General features: G+C 35.2%; 1 long non-coding RNA gene across 3 annotated transcripts in view; it reads right to left on the reverse strand.

The window, feature by feature from the left end:
- LOC143228292 (uncharacterized) overlaps nt 1-20,031 on the reverse strand; it is a 40,987-nt gene extending 20,956 nt beyond the window's left edge. For 2 of the 3 annotated variants that reach the window (XR_013015304.1, XR_013015306.1), the window contains exons 1-2: nt 19,558-20,031; nt 2,012-2,103 (exon numbers count right to left, since the gene is read on the reverse strand). This is a non-coding gene — a long non-coding RNA (uncharacterized LOC143228292). Of the gene's footprint in view, nt 1-2,011; nt 2,562-19,557 lie in introns of those variants that run through there. The other variant, XR_013015305.1, reaches the window with a different exon arrangement.
- Nucleotides 20,032-25,186: the final 5,155 nt, after the last annotated feature.

A 25,186-nucleotide genomic window follows, 5' to 3' on the forward strand; every position in this document is an offset into this window, starting at 1 on the left:
CAGCCCTCCATGAAAAGTTGGAGAATAGTGAAGGGGAGAAAATTGAGAGATAAATAGTAGTAAACGATTGACTTGGTGCATGAAAATAAGTATAAGAATCAGATTTGAAGAGAGAAAGGTTGTGATCTGAGAGCACACGCTCTACGGAACGACCACACCCATTAATATCAGCACCTTCCCCAGAGGGGATTATGCCCATTAAAGTCCCCCAGGATTAAAAAGGGAGATGGCAACTGTTCAACGAGAGTATCAATGTCTGGTTGATCATAAGGCTCTCCAGGAGACAGACAGAGAGAACAGAGACAGTACGACCCATGGAAACACATATGGCTACGGCCTTCAAGGGTGTGTAAAGTGGAAAAGATAGGGTGGGCACATGCTGATCGACCAACAGTGCCGCCCTTTTATGCACTCGTTCATCACACATCCTGTCACTTAAGTTCAAAGATAAGTGCCAAAAGATGACTGTATCAGCAGGTTTCAAAAAATTTTCTTGTAAGGAAAGACAAACAGGAAGGTAACAAGTAATCAGTGCTTTGATGTCATCCAGATTAGAAGGTAAACCTCAACAGTTGCATTGTATCAAGGTGACCATTCGTATTTATGTGTAGGTGAATTAGGCGGAGAGCCCTTCTATTTTAGACCACATCTTTTTTCTTTATTTTATTCATTCGAGAATGATCTATCGATCTCCATGACTCTAGGTCGATTGGGCAGGTCTTTGTTGTTGGAAGAGGATTCCAGTGAATGAGGACGTAAACGAATGATCATTTTGCATCTTGGGGTGGGAGAAGAAGATGTATCCGAGGAAATGCCTGTACCTCGGATGTGGATCTTGGGATTTGTTGGAATGTATATAAAGGACAAAGATGGGTGTTGAATTTGATTCATCAACTTTTTAACCATGGAGGTAAAAATACTTTTCATTTATTTTGAGAACGATTCTTTCGAAGACAGAGAGAGATTCGTCTGCACTCCCACTATATTAGTGGAACGAAGTGCAGAAGCATATGTCTGAGATGAAGTGGTGGACAACAACTTTCGACCCTCAGGATAAGTAATGTTTTGATTCGTTTTCAAACACTATACCTCTTTTTCTTCCACCCTCTTGGGGTAATAACGAAAGTAGAATGGATGACAGCCGTTACAATTAACGCAATGAGGGTCCGTTTCACACTCATAGGCATCGTGGTTTGACCACCGCAACGAGCACACGTCAAGGAACCACGACATGATGTCTTCGAGTGACCGAAATGCTGACATTGGAAACATCTGAGAGGGTTCAGAATATATGGCCGTACCTTGCAATTAAGATAACATGCCTTAATGTGGCAGGTGGACGTGATGATGTGGATGTCAGAATGATGACATTGGTTGGCATCTTACTTCCATCTCTGTGAGTTGCGATGACCCTCACTGCAGAAACCCCTTGGGTGGAGAAGCCAGCGAAAATTTCTGACTCGGGGATGTTCTTCAAATTCCCCTCAACAATAACTCAAAGTAGCATGAGGAGTAGCCTCGATAGGCATATCCCCAAACGCCTTTGAATGTAAGATGAGTGAGGATGTGGACTTTTCCACCAATATTCAACCAGAGCAAAGTTTTGGACTAACTTAGGAGTGCCACCAAGTCTCTCTAGTCCCTTCTGAATAAAGAAGGGAGACAGGGTGGCATGAGTTAAATCAGCAGACAAATTATTTTGTTTTCTAGATCAGGGTGGCATGATTTAAACCATGTAGACGAATTCAATTATCTCATTTTCTAAATCAGGGTGGCATGATTTAAACCATGTGGACGAATTAAATGATCTCACTTTTTAGATCAGGATAGCAGTGAATCTTTGTACAATAAACACCAGTCGAAAAAAATGTGCACCTTATTTGAAGATGGTTGGATGAAGGTAATTAACATCTTGACCCGGACACTTAAAATAGATATAATATATCTTCTTAGATCAGTTCTTACCGTTAACAAAATCTTTTATAATATATTTTATAAGGTCAGTTCTTACCTGTAACAAAGTACCTAGAGCACATCAATGTTTGGTCCCACTATTCTTCTGGTTGACGTCCTCCTAGTGTCCTTCGCCATTCTTCTTCTTGTCTGTTACAAATATCCTCTTAGTTAGTAGAGAGTTATGGCACTTGGAGATGAAATAATAAAAATAGAAACTGTGAAAAACAACTTTCCAAAAAAATTCAGACACAAAAGTGTGAAAAACGGTGTTTTCACCCAAATATTGGGTGGACTGTGTTCACTCTCGAATCTAACACTGGTCACTAGATAGGCATTCGTAGCTCAGTTAAACATTTGTTTTTCTCGCATAACCGTTAGGCATACATTTTCTAGTTGTGACCGAAAATGACTAATTCATCCCATAATGCAGCGCGTTTCGACATCCATATGCAACGTCATGTGAAAACAATGCATCCAATCATGCTTAAGACAAACTAATCAAAGAACACTGACGAAATCATTAGATATTTCATACTAGAGGCGTATAGTGAAACTATCTGAGCCTCAGTCTAGTCACTGCTCAGGAAACCTTTCATTCAATACCAAACCTGAGATGGAAAAGTGAAGAACGAAGTACAACATCCGCGGTCTTAAGCGATTTTTTTTATTACAAATATTAGGCCTAATAAGTTCAATAGTTCGCTAGCTTTTGGAGTTTAACCATAACTTTAGAATTCTTAGACCGTAATAATCAATAACTTTCAACGAAATACTGTGATAAACAGCATTCGTTAGCTAATACAATGTATTATTCTATTTTAAGCTGGATTTTGTAGTTTCGTATTCAAGACGATATCTACATATATTGGTTATCATGAACATTTTTTCGTCCCTTCTAAATGAGCTTTCAGAAGTTTTGTACTCTAGAGGTTTTGCATTGACGTCAAACGGCAATATGGTCTACAGCTTACTCCGCCATATTGGTTGTCACGTGTTTAATTTCGCCTGATGTGAAAAGTAACAAATTTATCTCCTGATATCGTGCTATCTGATGACGTAAGTCATATCGGCGATGTACGTAAAAAAATATATGTTTCGAGGAAACAAGTAGCAGTAGTTTCGTATATGTATTGAGAAAAGGAGTGGCCGTAGTTTCGTATCTACATCTTTGGCCAAATCGAATGTCCATACCAGTGACAGCATGTAAGGCCTTGTCTAGTCTTGTATTGATGGGGATTACTGTTGACGGTTAGAAGTAGATGATGTCTGACTCCCAGTATGGCGACATTGAATGAAATAGGTAGCTTTGTGACGTGACGCGCGAGGCTTCTTCAGGTGTGCTCGCTACACAGATAGGTGAGCAACATAATGAAATATACACTAGTAAAAGAAACAAGACTACATATAATGTTCAACAACCATTGGATATTCTTCCTCTAGCGTCTCTTAAGTTACTTTTTAGTAACAGCTGGTTGTTATGATAAACAGCCAATAGTGCTTGGGGTATCCTTATGTTTTCTGATGACTTTCTTTTCTAATTTCATTAAATAAGACTTCATTTATATAACAAAATTATATTAGTTTGGTTTTGAATTTCGCGTAAAGCTACACGAAGGCTATCTGCGTTAGCCGTTCCTAATTTAGCAATGTAAGGCTAGAGGGAAGGCAGCTAGTCATCATCACCCATCGCCAACTCTTGGGTTACTCTTAACAACAAATAGTGGGATTGGCCGTTACATTATGATGCCACCACGGCTGAAAGGACGAGCATGTTTGGTGCGACGGGGATTCGAACCCGCGACCCCGGCATGGCCAGGTAGCTAGAGCGCTCTACTCGTAATGCGAGATTTCAGATTGTGTGGTTTACTTTCCGTTGATGCCAAAGTACGCTTCGCATCTTGGACGCCAAGATGAGTGACGATCCAAATAAAATTCGGTCAAAGAGTGATTCAAGAGTTGGCGGATGGTACCGTAGACAACCTGCCTTTTCTCTGGCCTATCAGTTCGACATTAGAGATTACTATGCGCAGATAGTCCTATTTTTGTAACTTTGCGTAAAAATTCTGAAACAAAATATCTAATGCTACTGTGCCTTGATTGGTGTATAAAGCCATGGGCACGTGGGTTTGCCTAACCAATCAAGCATTGTTTCTTGCCAAATTTCGTAAGATTTATTTGATATATTATAGATAGATAAAATGTGATGCATCTGTTACCTGACTCTATTTTACAATAGATGGAGGTATGATACATCTGTTACCTGACACCATACTACATAGAAAGATGTGTGAAACATCTGTTACCTGTCACTATTTTACAGTAGATGTAGCTGTAATACATGTGTTACGTCACTATATTCTACAGTATATGGTTTTGTGTTGCACCTGCTACCTGACACTATTCCATAATAGATGGAACCGCGACTCAGTTGTTACGTTACTATATTCTATAATATAGTGTTACCTTACACTACTCTACAATAGATGGGGCTGTGATACTCATGCTATGAGAAATGGTTACCCTACTGTTAAAGGTTAATATTAAGAGTGCAAGACTATTGTTTCCCGCACATTTATCACTATAAAAAAACTGTTGAATTAAGAACAATTAATACCTATATATAGGTTTCACCACATTGTACACCACAATTACATTAAAAGATATAACTTTGTTTTAAATTCATTAATTGAACAGTTCTGTTATCCTATTATAAAACTGGAAAATTAGCTCCAAAAACATGAAACATATATTAAGTTTCTGTATTTGCAACAATCATATATTTCTCAATAAATAGGTTTTTAAACAAATAATAGGAGCTCCAACGGCAGCTAACTATTCTACTTATATTGCAAATTTATGTATTTACTATTATGAGAATATATTCGTTGAAAACTACCCAAACTAAGATATTTTTACCGTAACTTACAATGATTTAATTAGTATAAATAGTCCTGAAATAAATAATGTTATTAACGCTATTTATCCAGTAGAATTAGAAATTGAAAATACTTCAATTTATAACACAGAAATACATTATTTATATTTAGAAATTAAAATAATTGACAAGGATATCAATGTAAATATTTATGGTTTACCATCTTTTAATAGTAATGTACTATACCATTCTGTTATAAGTATCATAACTTTACAATTATTCAGATATTGTAAAATATATAATAAATTATAATATTTTATCAGTAATGTTGAAATATTGTTACAGAAATTAATAGTTAATGAATTTATTAAAGAAACTTTATATAAAATTATGAAGCTATTCTGTAACAAATAAAAGAATGTTTTAAGTAAATATAAATAAATAAAAAATAGATAAATTTTACTAAACATTTTTGATAACTATTTCTAGTTATGAATAAGGTTATTTAACATCTTGGCACTACTTTATGCGGATGGACACCTTTCGCATATAAAGGCTTGTTTAAAACATGATAGTCACAGTAGACTTAATAAATGGGTGGTGGCTGGCAGCTATACCAGTTTATTTAGATAACTGAATGGGACTTTTCATACTAATATAATTCGTTTACTGGGCTACGAATTAGTAGTGCCTTTCTACTATAATGAGAACTGCAATGATAGTTCAAGAAATAAGTTTTCAACTTACCCTCACATGGTAGTACCTTATTTTTCTTATTCTTATTTTTATCTCAATTTTTTCCTTCTTTACTTGAGAGAGCAGTCACCTTCCCACAACAGTCTGCAGGCGGTGAAGGGTGATATAGATGTGGGATGTTGCAGGTTTGAGCACCCACATCTCGCACTCCTAATTTCTATTTTTATATCTTTTGCTTCTCCTTTATTTCTTATGTGAGTTGGCGAATGGAGGTTAAGATTAATAGATGGTGTATCCCCACCGCAATGTGGGCCCTACTTGTCAGCCACCTCCAAAACCTAGGATACATTTTATTTCCCACATTATAGCTTGTACCACAGGATCTTTTCAATTAGTGCAACGTTTTTTTGTATAACTTAGTTTTGTTTACACCTTGTGTTTTAAGTTATAACAAATTAATATAATTAGTCAGAGGTTTGGGTTTACTATTTTTAACGCAATCCTTCCTTTAGATTTTGTTTACTTAACTTTATCTGTATTAATTTTCTTTAAAATGGGTATGTGTGTGTGCATATATATAGACACCCTGAGAGACATGCACACACACACATTTAATACTCATATAACAGGTGTAACACAAGAACTGCACTGATCGAGTGAGTAATAATAGCTCATTCCCGGATGGGATTCAACTTTCTCTCTCCATAAAACAATGAGATTGTTGTCACAGATAATCCATTCAGTTGAATAAGATAGAAATGTAAACCGTTTCCAAACCCCAACAGGTTACGAAACTTCTAATACCTAAACTTAAAAGTCTATTAGTTAAACAGGTTAGTTTTATCAGAACAAAAGACTGCTAAACATCTTGAAAACCAAAATTCTTTACATGTTCAAATGTTCCTTCAAGTTTAAACAAATTTTCTAAGATTGTTTTTTTTCTTCACAATGCTCCTCACAGCGAATGTTTTTTTTCTTCACAATGCTCCTCACAGCGAGAAGGATCCGTTCTGACCTGGTCCGGCATGGCCAAGCGTGTTAAGGCGTGCGACTCGTAATCTGAGGGTCGTCGGTTCGCATCCCCGTCGCGCCAAACATGCTTGCCCTTTCAGCCGTGGGGGCGTTATAATGTCACGGTCAATTCCACTATTCGTTGGGTGGTGATGACTAGCTGCCTTCTCTCTAGTCTTACACTGTTAAATTAGGGACGGCTAGCACAGATAACCCTCGAGTAGCTTTGTGAGAAATTCAAAAAACTAAAAAACAAACAGACCGTTCTGACCTGTCATTCACAATGCGCCTCACAGCGAGAAGGGCCAGTTCTGTTGGATTTTTTTATGCTAAAACCTTATAGATCCTATTGTTTATTGATGTCACTGGAATTTTACTGTCACCTTGGTCACTGTGGACAGTGGTATTGCAATTGATTGACAGTTTATCAATAACTTTGACTCTTATCCTCTTCCTGTCGTCCAGCTGCGCAAACTCTTGAAGATATGTTAATTCCCAGTACATTTTGGTTTGTAGATGTTTGTATGCTGTAGTCTTTACCAAGATTTGTTAGTCGTTAAGTTGAAAAACTACAAAATGAACTGTCTGTGTTGTGCTCACTTTGGGAATGTAAAACTTAGCTATCTGTGTTGTGCTCACTTTGGGAATGTAAAACTGAGCTATCTGTGATGTGCTCACTTTGGGAATGTAAAACTTAGCTATCTGTGTTGTGCTCACTTTGGGAATGTAAAACTGAGCTATCTGTGATGTGCTCACTTTGGAAATGTAAAACTGAGCTATCTGTGTTGTGCTCACTCTGGGAATGTAAAACTGAGCTGTCTGTGTTGTGCTCACTTTGGGAATGTAAAACTGAACTGTCTGTGATGTGCTCACTTTGGGAATGTAAAACTGAGCTACCTGTGTTGTGCTCACTTTGGGAATATAAAACTGAGCTGTCTGTGTTGTGCTCACTTTGGGAATGTAAGACCGATCTTTACCGTTATAAGCCCCTCAGACTCACTGTTTAGCCGCCAGAGGGCCTTTACGGAATTATACCTGTAATTATGCATCGAGATTATTTGCATACGATGTCATGGAAATGTTGGATGTATTCACTTCTTGGTAATTTATGTTCGTGTCAGTTATTGTACCAGGCCACGTGTATAAACATCCAAAATTAATTACATCATTACTCATTTATCCGTGGAAACATTAACAGCAAACCCTACAGAGTTTTAGACATAAAAAAACCCGTTTCTATGTTATGAATAAAAATAAAATTTAGTCTTAGAGAAAAGGCACACTGAACCATCTGCTGTGCTCAACGTGGGAATCGAACCTCAGTTTAAGCGTTGCAAGTCCAAAACATTCGCTTTTCCACAAAAATGTGAGATAGTGTTGAAATATTTACGACTATATTTTTATCAAGATAAGTTCGTTCAATATCATATATATAAAAGCACAATAAGGATAGTTTGAATAAAGTGAGGTAGTCACTTGTATGTCTGTCTGTGTATTAATGACACATATAATCCTAATTCAGCCAATATATAAAATTTGCGATGAAATATGGCTTTCGAAGTAGCTTAATAGTGATGCTAATATTAACCATCAGAAATCCGGAGATATAAGTAATACTTAGAGGAAAATATGGAAAGTTATAACTTCATAGAAATAAATAAATAATAAAAAAAAATCAACGTTTTCACCTAGCAGACAGTTTCAACATGTTTTACATGAACATTAAATTTTAACAATCTCAGGTTACAGTTCTAACCTGTTTTACATGAACAGATAATTTTAACATTCTCAGGTTACAGTTCCAACATCATTTATACGAACAGTTAATTTTAACAATCTCAGGTTACAGTTCCAACATGTTTCACATGAACAGTTAATTTAACATTCTCAGGTTACAGTTCCAACGTGTTTTACATGAACAGTTAATTTTAACAATCTTAGGTTACAGTTCCAACATGTTTTACATGAACAGTTAATTTTAACATTATCAGGTTACAGTTCCAACATGTTTTACATGAACAGTTAATTTTAACATTCTCAGGTTACAGTTCCAACATGTTTCACACGAACAGTTAATTTTAACAATCTCAGGTTACAGTTCCAACATGTTTTACATGAACAGTTAATTTAGCTGTTGTTCATGTGCGCGCGAAAATAATAAAACATACAAACTCTTAAAATAGTCTACTTTGAGACTAAACGTTGGCCCGGCATGGTCAAGCGCGTTAAGGCGTGCGACTCGTAATCTGAGGGTCGTGGGTTCGCATCCGCGTCGCGCCAAACATGCTCGCCCTCCCAGCCGTGGGGGCGTTATAATGTTACGGTCAATCCCACTATTCGTTGGTAAAAAGAGTAGCCCAAGAGTTGGCGGTGGGTGGTGATGACTAGCTGCCTTCCCTCTAGTCTTACACTGTTAAATTAGGGACGGCTAGCGCAGGTAACCCTTGAGTAGCTTTGTGCGAAATTCAAAAACAAACAGGCAAACTAAACGCCACCTGCATTTTCAAAACAAACTCGATTGTTTTCAAACTTTTATGAAAACTGCATACGAGTGATACTTAGTAAACGTAGCAGAGCCAAGTTTCATTCAGAGTAATTAATAAAGGGCATGTATTATACAGTTCACCATTAAAACAAACAAACTAACAGGATCCTTTACACTGACTGATAAAACAAGTGACAGTCAACTGATGGTCTTTCCGTCAACAGTGATTGATTGATTTATGCGACTGCACACACCATGCCTTCCTCTAAAGATCTGGAGAATGTCTCATCAGACATCCCTGATGACCTCCCACGACAGAAAATTCCGATTCACCATCGACTCTCTGACCCGTCACAAGGACCTTTACAAGTGTTTACCTATATCTGCTGGGATATCTCTTTGGAAAGTAGCGCCGTCTATCAGCGATGGTTGTACGTATACTTTCATTGGTCTGAGTGCGCGAGTTCCTCTTTCGAGATAACAGATCAGATTTCAAAAGCCAGTGAAGTAAGTTATCTCCCCTTCCCTGCTTTAAGCATGTAATCACGTGTCAGGCGACAACTGCGTCCCATTTTGGAACTACAATAATAATCATTACGATAAGTTTAATGTCCACAAGTGCAGCGTAATAACATTTTTTTATGTTTTTTTTTTTTTTTTTTACAGCCACCATAGATTTACAGTGTTTTACAATTTAGGGAAAATTATGTAATAACACGCTGGTAACTTATTGTAATATTTATTAATGTTATTAAAATTGGAATATTGTCCAGGTTATAAATACAAAATAAAAATGTTATTCAAACTTCTGAGAAAAAAAATTTTTCAGAACGTTATTTTGTAGGTTTGAATGCGAGGTGGGGGGTGTTTTAATACACGTGTTTAAAACTAAATAGAAATTGCAATATTTAAAATAGAAATACTGCAGTTAGTTCAAACTTAAATATAAAACTAAGATTTTGTAGAAAGACTGCAGTGGAATAAAAAACACCATTTGTGAAAACTGAAAATAAAGTGTTGTTTTTTCTTTCTTGTTTACAGAAATTAAGCTGATATGATTTGGAAAAGTAAAATTTCATTGTACGATCATGAACTTACTTATTTGCAATTAAGCACAAAGCTACACAATGGGCTATCTGTGATCTGCCCACAGTTGGTATCAAAATCCGATTACTAGCGTTGTAAGTCCGCAGACATGCCGCTGTGCCACTAGGGAGCCATCATGAACATATCACTTCCAGGAAATGTTTATTATTTTTTTATTCAATTATCATTCGCAAACGGGAAGATATAAGAGTCCCTGGGGATCACACGAGAGGGCAGGTCTGATACCGACTCCTCTTGTGTCAATTCTGGGGGTGGGAGTCCTTAAGGGCGTATGCCTGGTTTTGTTACAATCGGGCTAGCTCAGAACGGCTGGTATGGGTATTAACACTTTTATCGATAAGCAGAGAACAACGTTTCGACCTTCCTATGTCATCTTCAGATTAAGAAAAAGAATGAAGAATCACTAGCTGTTCTCTAGTAATAAACGGACACAACGAATGAGGAAGACATAGGGACCCTCTTTGAGATAGAACACTGACCCCATATTTCACTTTTCGGGATCACTGAGGCATATACAAAGTTTTGTGACAACCTGTTCAGCAGCTGGTTTGTTACAAGCGACAATAATGCATGAGAAAAATACAAGGGCTCACGGAGAGTGACCTGGAGGGGATGGGATCAAACCGAAAATCCGACTCCTATGCCACTCATCTGGTGAGGGTCCTATGAATATAAGAAAATAATGGTTTAGGTTAGATACTTTTTTTATTTGAAACGATAAAATGCAAGTTAAAACTGCTTAACAATCGAAGAGATAGACGTAAACCGAAAGAACAATGAAGTAAAAAAATCATATAAAAATACACATATTAAACTTAACTTCCTTAAGCTATGTGACGATGATGTCATCGAAAATCAAAAACTGACACAAAACCACTCAGTAAAGCAAAATTCACAACAAATACACAAGTGAGTTAAAGAAGTTAGATACTAGGTCTAATGTCTTGCTCCAGAAGAAAACTTTATTATTGTCACTAAACCTTACCATCACAGCTCAGAAAGATGTCCTTTGCAATGTTAAAGAAGTTAGAGACTAGGCCTAAACTCTTGCTCCAGTAGAACACTTGATATAGTTACTAAGCCTTACCATGGCAGCTCGGAATGTTGCCCTTTGCAATGTTAAAGAAATTCGATACAAGGCCTAACTCTTGCTCCAGAAGAACGCTTGATATTATTACTAAGCCTCACCATGGCAGCTCGGAATGTTTTCCTTTGCAATGTTAAAGAAGTTAGAGACTAGGCCTAATCTCTTCTTCCAGACGAAAGCTTGATTCTATCATTACGCCGTACCCTACTTTCCGGGAAGGAATAAGCTATATGGCACAAGTTAACCCTTTGAACAACGCAGAATAAGTAAATAAAGTAGTCATTCGATGTTTCAGCATTCTTTACAAACACTTGCTGAGATTGTTGTGAATGTTTCAGGAGATTATTTTTTTAGATTTGTCTTGAAATTTGAGCAAACACAGTTCGAGACGTCTAAGAGGCAAAACAAACAAACCAGGAAACTGTGGGTATATTACAGCTTGAGACTGGCTTTTCCGTCTTCTTTCGGCTCACTTTACATCCCGGAAAGAACAAATGATGTTTGAGCACAAAACATCTAATACACTGAAATCTGGAATTTGTTTTTCCGTGTTGGACCCAGCAGATAGCCAACAAATACGTAGTAGACTTTATGTTTGCAATTTAAATTCCATGTTATACAACCTACTCAGTGATTTTTTGAGTTCAGGTATAACCACTTCTGAAATTGAATTTCTGTCCACAATGGGAGCAGATGGTCAGAAGTATTATCCGCCACAATGACTTTGAACCGAAAAACAAGACTGGTTTCACTTTTAAAGCATGGCTATAGCTGAAAGTGCGTAGTTGCGCAAACCTCATAGAAACCCATGGATTAGAGTGGTTAGTTTCCAAGACGCTTGTAAGTAAATTCCATCATAACACGAAACGTGGATACCTCGATAGATGTATACAAAACAGCCCAAACATTTAGATTACATTAACAGTGTTGTAGATCCTGTTTGGAAGGTATCTTAGCTCAATTGTCATTAACCAATGAGTCCTCAAACAAAACGTAGCAATGAAGAAGATGTAACAAGTTAGGTAGCAAGGAAGACGACGTAACCAGGAAAGTGAAGTGGAAAGGAAGACAATGTAACGAGTATGTAACAAGTTAGGTAGTAAGGAAGACGACGTAACCAGGGAAGTGAAGTGGAAAGGAAGATAATGTAACGAGTATGTAACAAGTTAGGTAGCAAGAAAGAGGAAGTAACAAGGTTATTGAACTGAGAAGGAAGCCGATGTTACAAGGTAGGTAAAGCGACAAGGAAGATGACGTAACAAGGTACGTAAAGCAACAAGGAAGATGACGTAACAAGGTACGTAAGGCGACAAGGAAGCCGATGTTACAAGGTACGTAAAGCAATAAGATGACGTAACAAGGTACGTAAAGCGAAAAGGAAGCCGATGTTACAAGGTACGTAAAGCGACAAGGAAGATGACGTAACAAGGTAGGTAAAGCGACAAGGAAGATGACGTAACAAGGTACGTAAAGCGACAAAGAAGCCGATGTTACAAGGTACGTAAAGCGACAAGGAAGATGACGTAACAAAATACGTAAAGCAACAAAGTACCAACATAACTTGGTTTCTTTCACGAGTCTTTAACTGTTCGTTCATAGATTAACATGAGTGGTCATAAAATACAATTAAATGGAAAACAATGAGTACTGGCCATCGACCAAAGATATTTCAAGCTGCATTCATTCAAAATACAAAATAATTAGAATAAAACGTAAAATACGACAAAACAACTTCAAGCATCGCCTCAGCATAATCCTTATAAAGTACTGCTGTTCCTTATAATCCTTATAACGTACTGCTATTCCTTATAATCCTTATAAAGTACTGCTGTTCCTTATAATCCTTATAAACTACTGCTGTTCCTTATAATCTTATAAAGTACTGCTGTTCCTATTAGTCTTATAAAGTACAGCTGACCCTTATAATCTTATAAAGTACTGCTGTTCCTTATAATCTTATAAAGTACTGCTGTTCCTTATAATCCTTATAAAGTACAGCTGACCCTTATAATCTTATAAAGTACTGCTATTCCTTATAATCCTTATAAAGTACTGCTATTCCTTATAATCCTTATAAAGTACTGCTGTTCCTTATAATCCTTATAAAGTACTGCTGTTCCTTATAATCCTTATAAAGTACTGCTGTTCCTTATAATCCTTATAAAGTACTGCTGTTCCTTATAATCTTATAAAGTACTGCTGTTCCTTATAATCCTTATAAAGTACAGCTGACCCTTATAATCTTATAAAGTACTGCTGTTCCTTATAATCCTTATAAAGTACTGCTATTCCTTATAATCTTATAAAGTACTGCTGTTCCTTATAATCCTTATAAAGTACTGCTGTTCCTTATAATCCTTATAAAGTACTGCTATTCCTTATAATCCTTAGAAAGTGCTGCTGTTCCTTATAATCCTTATAAAGTACTGCTATTCCTTATAATCCTTAGAAAGTACTGCTGTTCCTTATAATCCTTATAAAGTACTGCTATTCCTTATAATCCTTATAAAGTACTGCTGTTCCTTATAATCCTTATAAAGTACTGCTTTTCCTTATAATCTTATAAAGTACTGCTGTTCCTTATAACCCTTATAAAGTACTGCTGTTCCTTATAATTCTTATAAAGTACTGCTATTCCTTATAATCCTTATAAAGTACTGCTGTTCCTTATAATCCTTATAAAGTACTGCTATTCCTTATAATCTTTATAAAGTACTGCTGTTCCTTATAATCCTTATAAAGTACTGCTGTTCCTTATAATCTTATAAAGTACTGCTATTCCTTATAATCTCATAAAGTGCTGCTATTCCTTATAATCCTTATAAAGTGCTGCTGTTCCTTATAATCCTTATAAAGTACTGCTATTCCTTATAATCCTTATAAAGTACTGCTGTTCCTATTAGTCTTATAAAGTACTGCTGTTCCTTATAATCCTTATAAAGTGCTGCTGTTACTTATAATCCTTATAAAGTACTGCTATTTCTTATAATTCTTATGAAGTACTGCTGTTCCTTATAATCCTTATAAAGTACTGCTGTTCCTTATAATCCTTATAAAGTACTGCTGTTCCTTATAATCTTATAAAGTACTGCTGTTCCTTATAATCCTTATAAAGTACTGCTGTTCCTTATAATCTTATAAAAAACTGCTATTCCTTATAATCCTTATAAAGTACTGCTGTTCCTTATAATCCTTATAAAGTACTGCTGTTCCTTATAATCCTTATAAAGTACTGCTGTTCCTTATAATCTTATAAAGTACTGCTGTTCCTTACAATCCTTATAAAGTACTGTTGTTCCTTACAATCCTTATAAAGTACTGCTGTTCATTATAATCCTTATAAAGTACTGCTATTCCTTATAATCTTTAGAAAGTGCTGCTGTTCCTTATAATCCTTATAAAGTACTGCTATTCCTTATAATCCTTAGAAAGTACTGCTGTTCCTTATAATCCTTATAAAGTACTGCTGTTCTTTATAATCCTTATAAGAAACTGCTGTTCCTTATAATCATTATAAAGTACTGCTATTCCTTATAATCCTTATAAAGTACTGCTGTTCCTTATAATCCTTATAAAGTACTGCTGTTCCTTATAATCCTTATAAAGTACTGCTGTTCCTTATAATCCTTATAAAGTACTGCTGTTCCTTATAATTCTTATAAAGTACTGCTGTTCCTTATAATCCTTATAAAGTACTGCTGTTCCTTATAATCCTTATAAAGTACTGCTGTTCCTTATAATCTTATAAAGTACTGCTGTTCCTTATAATCCTTATAAAGTACTGCTATTCCTTATAATCCTTATAAAGTACTGCTGTTTTTTATAATCTTATAAAGTACTGCTATTTCTTATAATCCTTATAAAGTACTGCTATTCCTTATAATCCTTATAAAGTACTGCTGTTCCTTATAATCCTTATAAAGTACTGCTGTTCCTTATAATCCTTATAAAGTACTGCTGTTCCTTATAATCTTATAAAGTACTGCTGTTCCTTATAATCCTTATAAAGTACTGCTGTTCCTTATAATCTTATAAAGTACTGCTGTTCCTTATAATCCTTATAAAGTACAGCTGACCCTTATAATCTTATAAAGTACTGCTGTTCCTTATAATCTTATAAAGTACTGCTGTTCCTTATAATCCTTATAAAGTACAGCTGACCCTTATAATCTTATAAAGTACTGCTATTCCTTATAATCCTTATAAAGTACTGCTATTCCTTATAATCCTTATAAAGTACTGCTATTCCTTATAATCCTTAGAAAATACTGATGTTCCTTATAATCCTTATAAAGTACTGCTATTCCTTATAATCCTTATAAAGTACTGCTCTTCCTTATAATCCTTATAAAGTACTGCTATTCCTTATAATCCTTATAAAGTACTGCTATTCCTTATAATCCTTATAAAGTCTGCTGTTCCTTATTATCCTTATAAAGTACTGCTGTTCCTTATAATCCTTATAAAGTACTGCTGTTCCTTATAATCTTATAAAGTACTGCTGTTCCTTATAATCCTTATAAAGTAAAGCTGACCCTTATAATCTTATAAAGTACTGCTGTTCCTTATAATCCTTATAAAGTACTGCTATTCCTTATAATCCTTATAAAGTACTGCTGTTCCTTATAATCTTATAAAGTACTGCTATTCCTTATAATCCTTATAAAGTACTGCTATTCCTTATAATCCTTATAAAGTACTGCTATTCCTTATAATCCTTATAAAGTACTGCTGTTCCTTATTATCCTTATAAAGTACTGCTATTCCTTATAATCCTTATAAAGTACTGCTATTCCTTATAATCTTATAAAGTACTGCTATTCCTTATAATCCTTATAAAGTACTGCTGTTCCTTATAATCCTTATAAAGTACTGCTGTTCCTTATAATCCTTATAAAGTACTGCTGTTCCTTATAATCTTATAAAGTACTGCTATTCCTTATAATCCTTATAAAGTACTGCTGTTCCTTATAATCCTTATAAAGTACTGCTGTTCCTTATAATCCTTATAATCCTTATAAAGTACTGCTGTTCCTTATAATCCTTATAAAGTACTGCTGTTCCTTATAATCCTTATAAAGTACTGCTCTTCCTTAAAATCTTATAAAGTACTGCTATTCCTTATAATCCTTATAAAGTACTGCTGTTCCTTATAATCCTTATAATCTGCTTATAATCCTTAAAAGTACTGCTGTTCCTTATAATCCTTATAAAGTACTGCTGTTCCTTATAATCCTTATAAAGTACTGCTGTTCCTTATAATCCTTATAAAGTACTGCTGTTCCTTATAATCCTTATAAAGTACTGCTATTCCTTATAATCCTAATAAAGTAAACTGACCCTTATAATCTTATAAAGTACTGCTGTTCCTTATAATCCTTATAAAGTACTGCTATTCCTTATAATCCTTATAAAGTACTGCTGTTCCTTATAATCCTTATAAAGTACTGCTATTCCTTATAATCCTTATAAAGTACTGCTATTCCTTATAATCCTTATAAAGTAAGCTGACCCTTATAATCTTATAAAGTACTGCTGTTCCTTATAATCCTTATAAAGTACTGCTATTCCTTATAATCCTTATAAAGTACTGCTGTTCCTTATAATCTTATAAAGTACTGCTGTTCCTTATAATCCTTATAAAGTACAGCTGACCCTTATAATCTTATAAAGTACTGCTGTTCCTTATAATCCTTATAAAGTACTGCTGTTCCTTATAATCCTTATAAAGTACTGCTCTTCCTTAAAATCTTATAAAGTACTGCTATTCCTTATAATCCTTATAAAGTACAGCTGACCCTTATAATCTTATAAAGTATTGCTGTTCCTTATAATCCTTATAAAGTACTGCTCTTCCTTAAAATCTTATAAAGTGCTGCTATTCCTTATAATCCTTATAAAGTACTGCTGTTCCTTATAATCCTTATAATCCTTATAAAGTACTGCTGTTCCTTATAATCTTATAAAGTACTGCTATTCCTTATAATCTTATAAAGTACTGCTATTCCTTATAATCCTTATAAAGTACTGCTATTCCTTATAATCCTTATAAAGTACTGCTGTTCCTTATAATCCTTATAAAGTACTGCTGTTCCTTATAATCCTTATAAAGTACTGCTGTTCCTTATAATCCTTATAAAGTACTGCTATTCCTTATAATCCTAATAAAGTACTGCTGTTCCTTATAATCCTTATAAAGTACTGCTATTCCTTATAATCCTAATAAAGTAAACTGACCCTTATAATCTTATAAAGTAGGGCTGTTCCTTATAATCCTTATAAAGTACTGCTATTCCTTATAATCCTTATAAAGTACTGCTGTTCCTTATAATCCTTATAAAGTACTGCTATTCTTTATAATCCTTATAAAGTACTGCTGTTCCTTATAATCCTTATAAAGTACAGCTGACCCTTATAATCTTATAAAGTACTGCTGTTCCTTATAATCCTTATAAAGTACTGCTATTCCTTATAATCCTTAGAAAGTACTGCTGTTCCTTATAATCTTATAAGTACTGCTGTTCCTTATAATCCTTATAAAGTACAGCTGACCCTTATAATCTTATAAAGTACTGCTGTTCCTTATAATCCTTATAAAGTACTGCTATTCCTTATAATCCTTATAAAGTACTGCTGTTCCTTATAATCCTTATAAAGTACTGCTATTCCTTATAATCTTATAAAGTACTGCTGTTCCTTATAATCCTTATAAAGTACTGCTATTCCTTATAATCCTTATAAAGTACTGCTGTTCCTTATAATCTTATAAAGTACTGCTATTCCTTATAATCCTTATAAAGTACTGCTGTTCCTTATAATCCTAATAAAGGAAACTGACCCTTATAATCCTTATAAAGTACAGCTGACCCTTATAATCTTATAAAGTACTGCTGTTCCTTATAATCCTTATAAAGTAAAGCTGACCCTTATAATCTTATAAAGTACTGCTGTTCCTTATAATCCTTATAAAGTAAACTGACCCTTATAATCCTTATAAAGTACAGCTGACCCTTATAATCTTATAAAGTACTGCTGTTCCTTATTATCCTTATAAAGTACTGCTATTCCTTATAATCTTATAAAGTACTGCTGTTCCTTATAATCCTTATAAAGTACTGCTGTTCCTTATAATCCTTATAAAGTACTGCTATTCCTTATAATCCTTATAAAGTACTGCTGTTCCTTATAATCCTTATAAAGTACTGCTCTTCCTTATAATCCTTAGAAAGTACTGCTATTCCTTATAATCTTTAGAAAGTGCTGCTGTTCCTTATAATCCTTATAAAGTACTGCTATTCCTTATAATCCTTAGAAAGTACTGCTGTTCCTTATAATCCTTATAAAGTACTGCTATTCCTTATAATCCTTATAAAGTACTGCTGTTCCTTATAATCTTATAAAGTACTGCTATTCCTTATAATCCTTATAAAGTACTGCTATTTCTTATAATCCTTATAAAGTACTGCTGTTCCTTATAATCCTTATAAAGTACTGCTGTTCCTTATAATCTTATAAAGTACTGCTATTCCTTATAATCCTTATAAAGTACTGCTGTTCCTTGTAATCTTTATAAAGTATTGCTATTCCTTATAGTTCCTTATAAAGTACTGCTGTTCCTTATAATCCTTATAAAGTATTGCTATTCCTTATAATCCTTATAAAGTACTGCTATTCAAATGTGTCGTGTTTTTTTTTAGTCTCTTTGTTAGAAATAAAATAGAATGAAAGAAACGTTTTTAGAAACTTTAGTGTATTTTCCTAAAACATTTAGGCCTGACATGGCTAGGTGGTTAGGGCGCTCGACTCGTAATCTGAGGGTCGCGGGTTCGAATCTCTTTCTCACCAATCATGCTCGCCTTTCAGTCGTGAGGACGTTTTAATGTGACAGTCGATCCCGCTATTCATTAGTAAAAGAGAAGGCCAAGAGTTGGCGGTGCATGGTGATGACTAGCTGCCTTCCCTTTAGTCTCACACTGCTAAATTATGAATGTGTAGCCAAAATAGCCCTCGTGTAGCTGTGTGCGAAATTCAAATCCCGGAAATTAATTACAATTTATGAAAAGACTGCTCATTGTGATAGAGTAGTTGGTGAGAAACGAAATCACTTGAATACAATTGAGAAATATTATCCTTTCATTATACTTGTAGATGGCGTATAAATATATTTGAATAATGCAATAGAGTTCTGATAATAGGCTACATAAAATACATCCATGTAATAGCAATGTCATAATTAGTATACTTTTACGATTTGTTAGTTTTCATGCGTTGGGTATTAAAGACTGTGGTAAAATATGGCGAACTGTTAAAAACAACAACACAATACAGACGAACTTTTACCTGTACTGCTGATAAACCAAGTGTCTCTGTCGCTTTTTCGCATGTCTTCGTCTGGTTCTCTCCACCATAATAGACAGCACAAGGTTGAATGAGTAAGTGCATCGGCACGAAAACTCACGCGACTGGGTGTCCGAAATAGTTCTGACGCCCTCGTGACAAGCTCCGGGGCGCTACACAGCAGCCGTCTAGACTGTAGAAGGTAGGAAGAAAAACGTTTTTGGCACAAACACCACCACATTCCAACAGTCCTAACGAAGTAGATACTTACTAAGGCAAACTCATGTTACCCTCAACACAGGTGGGGGCAGAATCTCTGTGCTGTTACCAAATGACATTAAAGACGCCCGAAATACGCGAAGCCTCGGGATTTATAAAGCAGGCCTACCATGAACCCACACAAACATTATTATGGAAGAGGTCAAGCTAACAGTGAATCCACGCTAAAACTATCAGCTCACGAAAAAGCACGTGTTGTCGATTATATTCAACGAACATCTACCAATAGCATATATGTGCTAGTTTTCTACGTCATTAGCGTCATTTCAACGCACCGCCCAAAATGGAGATGTTTTGGACACCAGAGGGCGGAGCTCTCCAGTACAATTCAACTCCCTCCCATGCTCGTAATTACGTATCCCTAAAAGTGTGGGTTCAAGGTTCCGCACAATGTGGACACGATTAATGAGTTACATCATCATTGTAGAAAAGTCTAGAAAAATAACAACACGTCCATCTTCTTCCCACGAAAATCCAGTTCACCAACTGTGCGCTTTTGTTCCGAATGATTTAAGAATATTCGAAAAATCGCGAGCCCTATTTTGTACGCCATCTTTGTTATTGTTCAAAGCTTACTTATATTCTTATTATAAATGATTGATTACTGTTCAAAGACCATAACATCTGAGGATTCAATTATTTCTTGTCACGTTAATAACATGTCAAGGGTCACTAATGAGCAAACAGGATTTCGGGAGTTTTTTTTTAATATTATTATCTTTGAAAAAGAGCGTTGAACCCAAATGTAGTTTGTTTGTTTTTTTCAAATAAAACTAGCGATATATATCTGACAATTTATTTCTATATTCATGAGGTTTAGTAGCCCTAATATTCTCTGTACGTCAGCAGTGAGCCATTGAGCACCGTCACATTGGTGTAGAAACAAAAAATCAAAGTTATGATCTTTGGAATTATATGTGCAGAAATAACGGTAAGGTTTTTCATTTAACTAGTTATAAAAACGCACATGGAAACCTAAACTATTGAAGGAGATCCAGTGAGAAGCAGCGCACGAAACGTTATTGTTTTGCTCGGTTTTAGAAAACTATGGCAAACAATGAAGAAATAGTTCTCGTTTTTTAACGCAATGCTCATGATAAGAAAGTAAACTGATTGATTGGGCTGTATAAAAGGCCGCAATAGCGTGTATACATTTTCACGTGATCCGTGCTGTAGTGTTGTACGTTTAATTCTATGAAGTCATTTCCGAATGTCTAATCAACGAACAAAACACAAGCAACGAATTTGAAACGGTTCAGTGATATGAACTGTTAGCAGCCGTTACTTTCTGGCCTTTCTATTTCAAATGGTAATGTTATATTTTGAGTAATTATATATATACATATACTAGCCGTGGCGCCAGTGTATTAGATGCGCGCATGGCGTAATTACGACGTCATATATACACCCTGAGACAGGAAAAAAAAATAAAGTTCTTCGTGACAGGAAACGTAAAAATAGGACCCCAATTGGAAATCTACACACAAAGATGATAAAATGTTCATGAAGTCGGGGATTGCACATCGCGCAATAAAAACGTTTTCCAGTATCATATAAGCAATATTTCCATTATATTATAATGCAAAGTGTTTCAAAATGATTTCAATTTGCTGATGTAGCAGAATCTAAGAAAGAAACTCAAACTAAAGTGGGATGATACCACATATTCAAAATTTTGTTTTCTGATAAATATAAGGAAGTAACATATTCACAACATAAGCTAATTCAAAACCGAATCATAAATTGACGATTTGGTAACGAAAAACCATTACAAGTAGCATCCATATATGTATATAGTAAAAACTGTCGATAACAACAACCAAAAAAAGATTTTAAACTTTCTAGTTGCCGTTAGGGGAGATTTAAGTCATGCAACATACGAAGTTGTAAACTTAGAAACTCTTAACTATGCGTAATAAAGCTCCTGTCGCGACGTGAAATAAAACATTTATATTTACAAAGTTGTTTAGCCCATTTCATGATTTGCCCGAGATAATTTGGGCACTTCATTACTTGCTTTCAAAATTTATTTTCTCGAGTTAATTCGAGTAAACCATCTCCCGTTGGTGTTTTTATTTATTTTTTTTTGTGATTGATTTGCCCGCATTTGTTCATAACATTTGGCCAGATGGCACTGGGAATATTGTTTGTTCTGGTAAGTCTCTGATTTAGTCTGAAATATGTATCATAAATACAGTGGAAAAGCATGCGTAATCTTTATTATTGTTCCATTGAAACAATAAACTTCACGTATAAATCCAAATATATGATATTATTTATTTATCGAGTACAAAGTTACACAATGGGCTATCGGTGCTCTACCCACCACGGGTAACAAAACCTAGTTTCTAGCGGTGTAAATCCATAGATATGTAGCTGTGCCACTAGGGGGTGAGCTTTTATCGAGTATATTTTGTGTATAAATATAAGAAGAGATCGTGGAATAAACTTTGGATTCAGTAATACATATAAGTATCGGCTATAGAAAACGACATATTTATATAAAGATCCTGACTATTTTAAGGCTCGTTTTCAAACAAAAGACTGATAAGTTCGTCTAAAAATTGAGAAATTAGTCTATTAATCATCGAAGTGCCGCATTTTGAAAAGTCATATGATAATAAATACAACATGCTCCATATAAACTATTTTGTTGATGGATTATTCACTATACACCACATTAAATCCGATATTTAGTATAATCACATTATCATTATCATTACTGTGACTTTTGTTCTGTGTTGTTTCTTGCCTTTCTGGCCCGGCATGGCCAAGCGCGTAAGGCGCGCGACTCGTAATCCGGGGGTCGCGGGTTCGCACCCGCGTCGCGCCAAACATGCTCGCCCTCCCAACCGTGGGGGCGTTATAATGTGACGGTCAATCCCACTTTTCGTTGGTAAAAAAGTAGCTCAACAGTTGGCGGTGGGTGGTGATGACTAGCTGCCTTCCCTCTAGTCTTACACTGCTAAATTAGGGACGGCTAGCACAGATAGCCCTCGAGTAGCTTTGTGCGAAATTCCAAAACAAACAAACAAAACAGTTTCCTTTTTTGGCTTGATGGCGCATAAATTGTACAGAAAATGCAATATTAATATGTATCATGTCTTGTCTTTTATTTTCTTATACAACGTACTTGGTAGTTTGACACAAAGAACATAAAGTGGTCTTCATACAGGCTGTGATTACTAACACTACAGTCCAGAAAACGTGCACTCAGAGCTATTTAGAAAACGTGCACTCAGTTCTATCTAGAAAACGTGTACTTAAAGCTATTCAGAAAATGTTCACTCAGAGCCATCCGGAAAACATGCACTCAGAGCTATCCAGAAAATGTTCACTCGGAACTACCCAGAAAACGTATATTCAGAATTATTCAGAGTTAACCAGAAAACGACACAGTAAACTAAGAAACTTTCAAAGTTTATTCATAGAGAACAAGACTCGTTTCGCGACGTGACCAACATTTGTGCTTCAAAATTGTTTAGTCACTTCTATCATTTGTCTGTGATAACTCTGGTATCATTTATCTGTGATAACTCTGGTATCATTTGTCTGTGATAACTCTGGCACTCTTGATGTTTCAAAATATATATTTTTCCAAGTTAATCCTGGCAAACTTAGCTATTCTGTAAGTGTTGTCTGCAAAAAAACGTTAACTTAGAGTTATCTAATAGATAAACATATTAAAATACTCAAACGATCAACTTTGTATTCTACACAATTAAAATTTTACTTAAAACCGGGTTAGCGATCATAAAAGATACTCTACACGTTTCAGTGTCGTTCACTCAAACAAACAGTTTGCCCCTGAAGTAGAAAGGTTCACCATTCGAAAGCGCTTGGACTATAAGGCTTTTATTCTTTTGTATTAAGACTTCTTGAATCTACGAGTTTTTCTAACACCGTCTTTGTTAAGCCTTTTGTAGGGTTCACAGTTTGTTGAAAGTAACTGTGCTATGGTAAATACATATGGTATTTAAATCATGTTAATAATGAATATGGTAACATCATTAAAATAACATACATATAATAAAACACTTAAAAAGAGAGGTGGTATATAAGTCTATTAAATGTCCTACTGACAGGTTACATTCTGGATTAACTGAAGTGTGCACTGATATACTGACAGGTTACATTCTGGATTAACTGAAGTGTGCACTGATATACTGACAGGTTACATTCTGGATTAACTGAAGTGTGCACTGATATATTATATTTACTGAAAAAAGGATTCATATTCTAGTGTAATTAAGTGTGATGGATTGATTGAAGAATGTACTCATACACTAGCTTCATAGAGTGATTTACTAGTATTATGAATTTATTAAAGGGTGTACTGGTAGTCAGGATTGATCTGAGGGTGTACTCGTTTTCTGGATTAATTAAAGGGTGCGCTAATATTCTTTATTTAATGAAGATTGTTGAATTATTCTAGATATATTGAAGGTTTTCTTCTAAGCATCAGGGTTTGATCCCTTGTTCTTGACCGTCTATAAAATTAAGTTCAAGAATATCATAGAAGTGACACGAATCTCGCGTTTATGTACTACATGTTATGAATCTCGTGTTTATGTACCACATGTTATTTCTTAATGTAAAGAGACGAGTGTGAGATATCTTTAATACATAAAATGTATTCAGATATTTTTATTTCTAATTTTATCATAAAGTGACTTGAAACTTTCCTTTGGAAGGAAATTTACATTGTTTGTAATGGTCGGACGAGAACAAAGGAAAGAGGGTGCTAAAGATACTGACTAAAATATGTTGTGACAAACATATGAAAACTTCCCAGGACACAAACAAACTAAAAGAGATCAGCCAGAAAATATCTCTGGACGCAAACTAAGAAACATCAGCCACAAAACGTCTCTGGACACAAACTAAAAAACATCAGCCACAAAACGTCTCTGGACACAAACTAAGCAACATCAGTTACAAAACGACTTTGGACACAAACTAAGAAACATCAGCCACAAAACGCCTCTGGACACAAACTAAGAAACATTAGCTACAAAACAACTCTGGACACAAACTAAGAAACATCAGCCACAAAACACCTTTGGACACAAACTAAGCAACATCAGCTACAAAACAACTCTGGACACAAACTAAGAAACATCAGCTACAAAACGACTCTGGACGCAAACTAAGCAACATCAGCCACAAAACACCTTTGGACACAAACTAAGAAACATCAGCCACAAAGCGTCTCTGGACACAAACTAAGAAACATCAGCCACAAAGAGTCTCTGGACACAAACTAAGCAACATCAGCCACAAAACGCCTCTGGAAACAAACTAAGCAACATCAGCCACAAAACGCTTCTGGACAATCCTAAAATTACTTGTA

Source organism: Tachypleus tridentatus, chromosome 10 (assembly GCF_004210375.1).
Source record: "Tachypleus tridentatus isolate NWPU-2018 chromosome 10, ASM421037v1, whole genome shotgun sequence".
NCBI classification, from domain to species: Eukaryota; Metazoa; Arthropoda; class Merostomata; order Xiphosura; family Limulidae; genus Tachypleus; species Tachypleus tridentatus.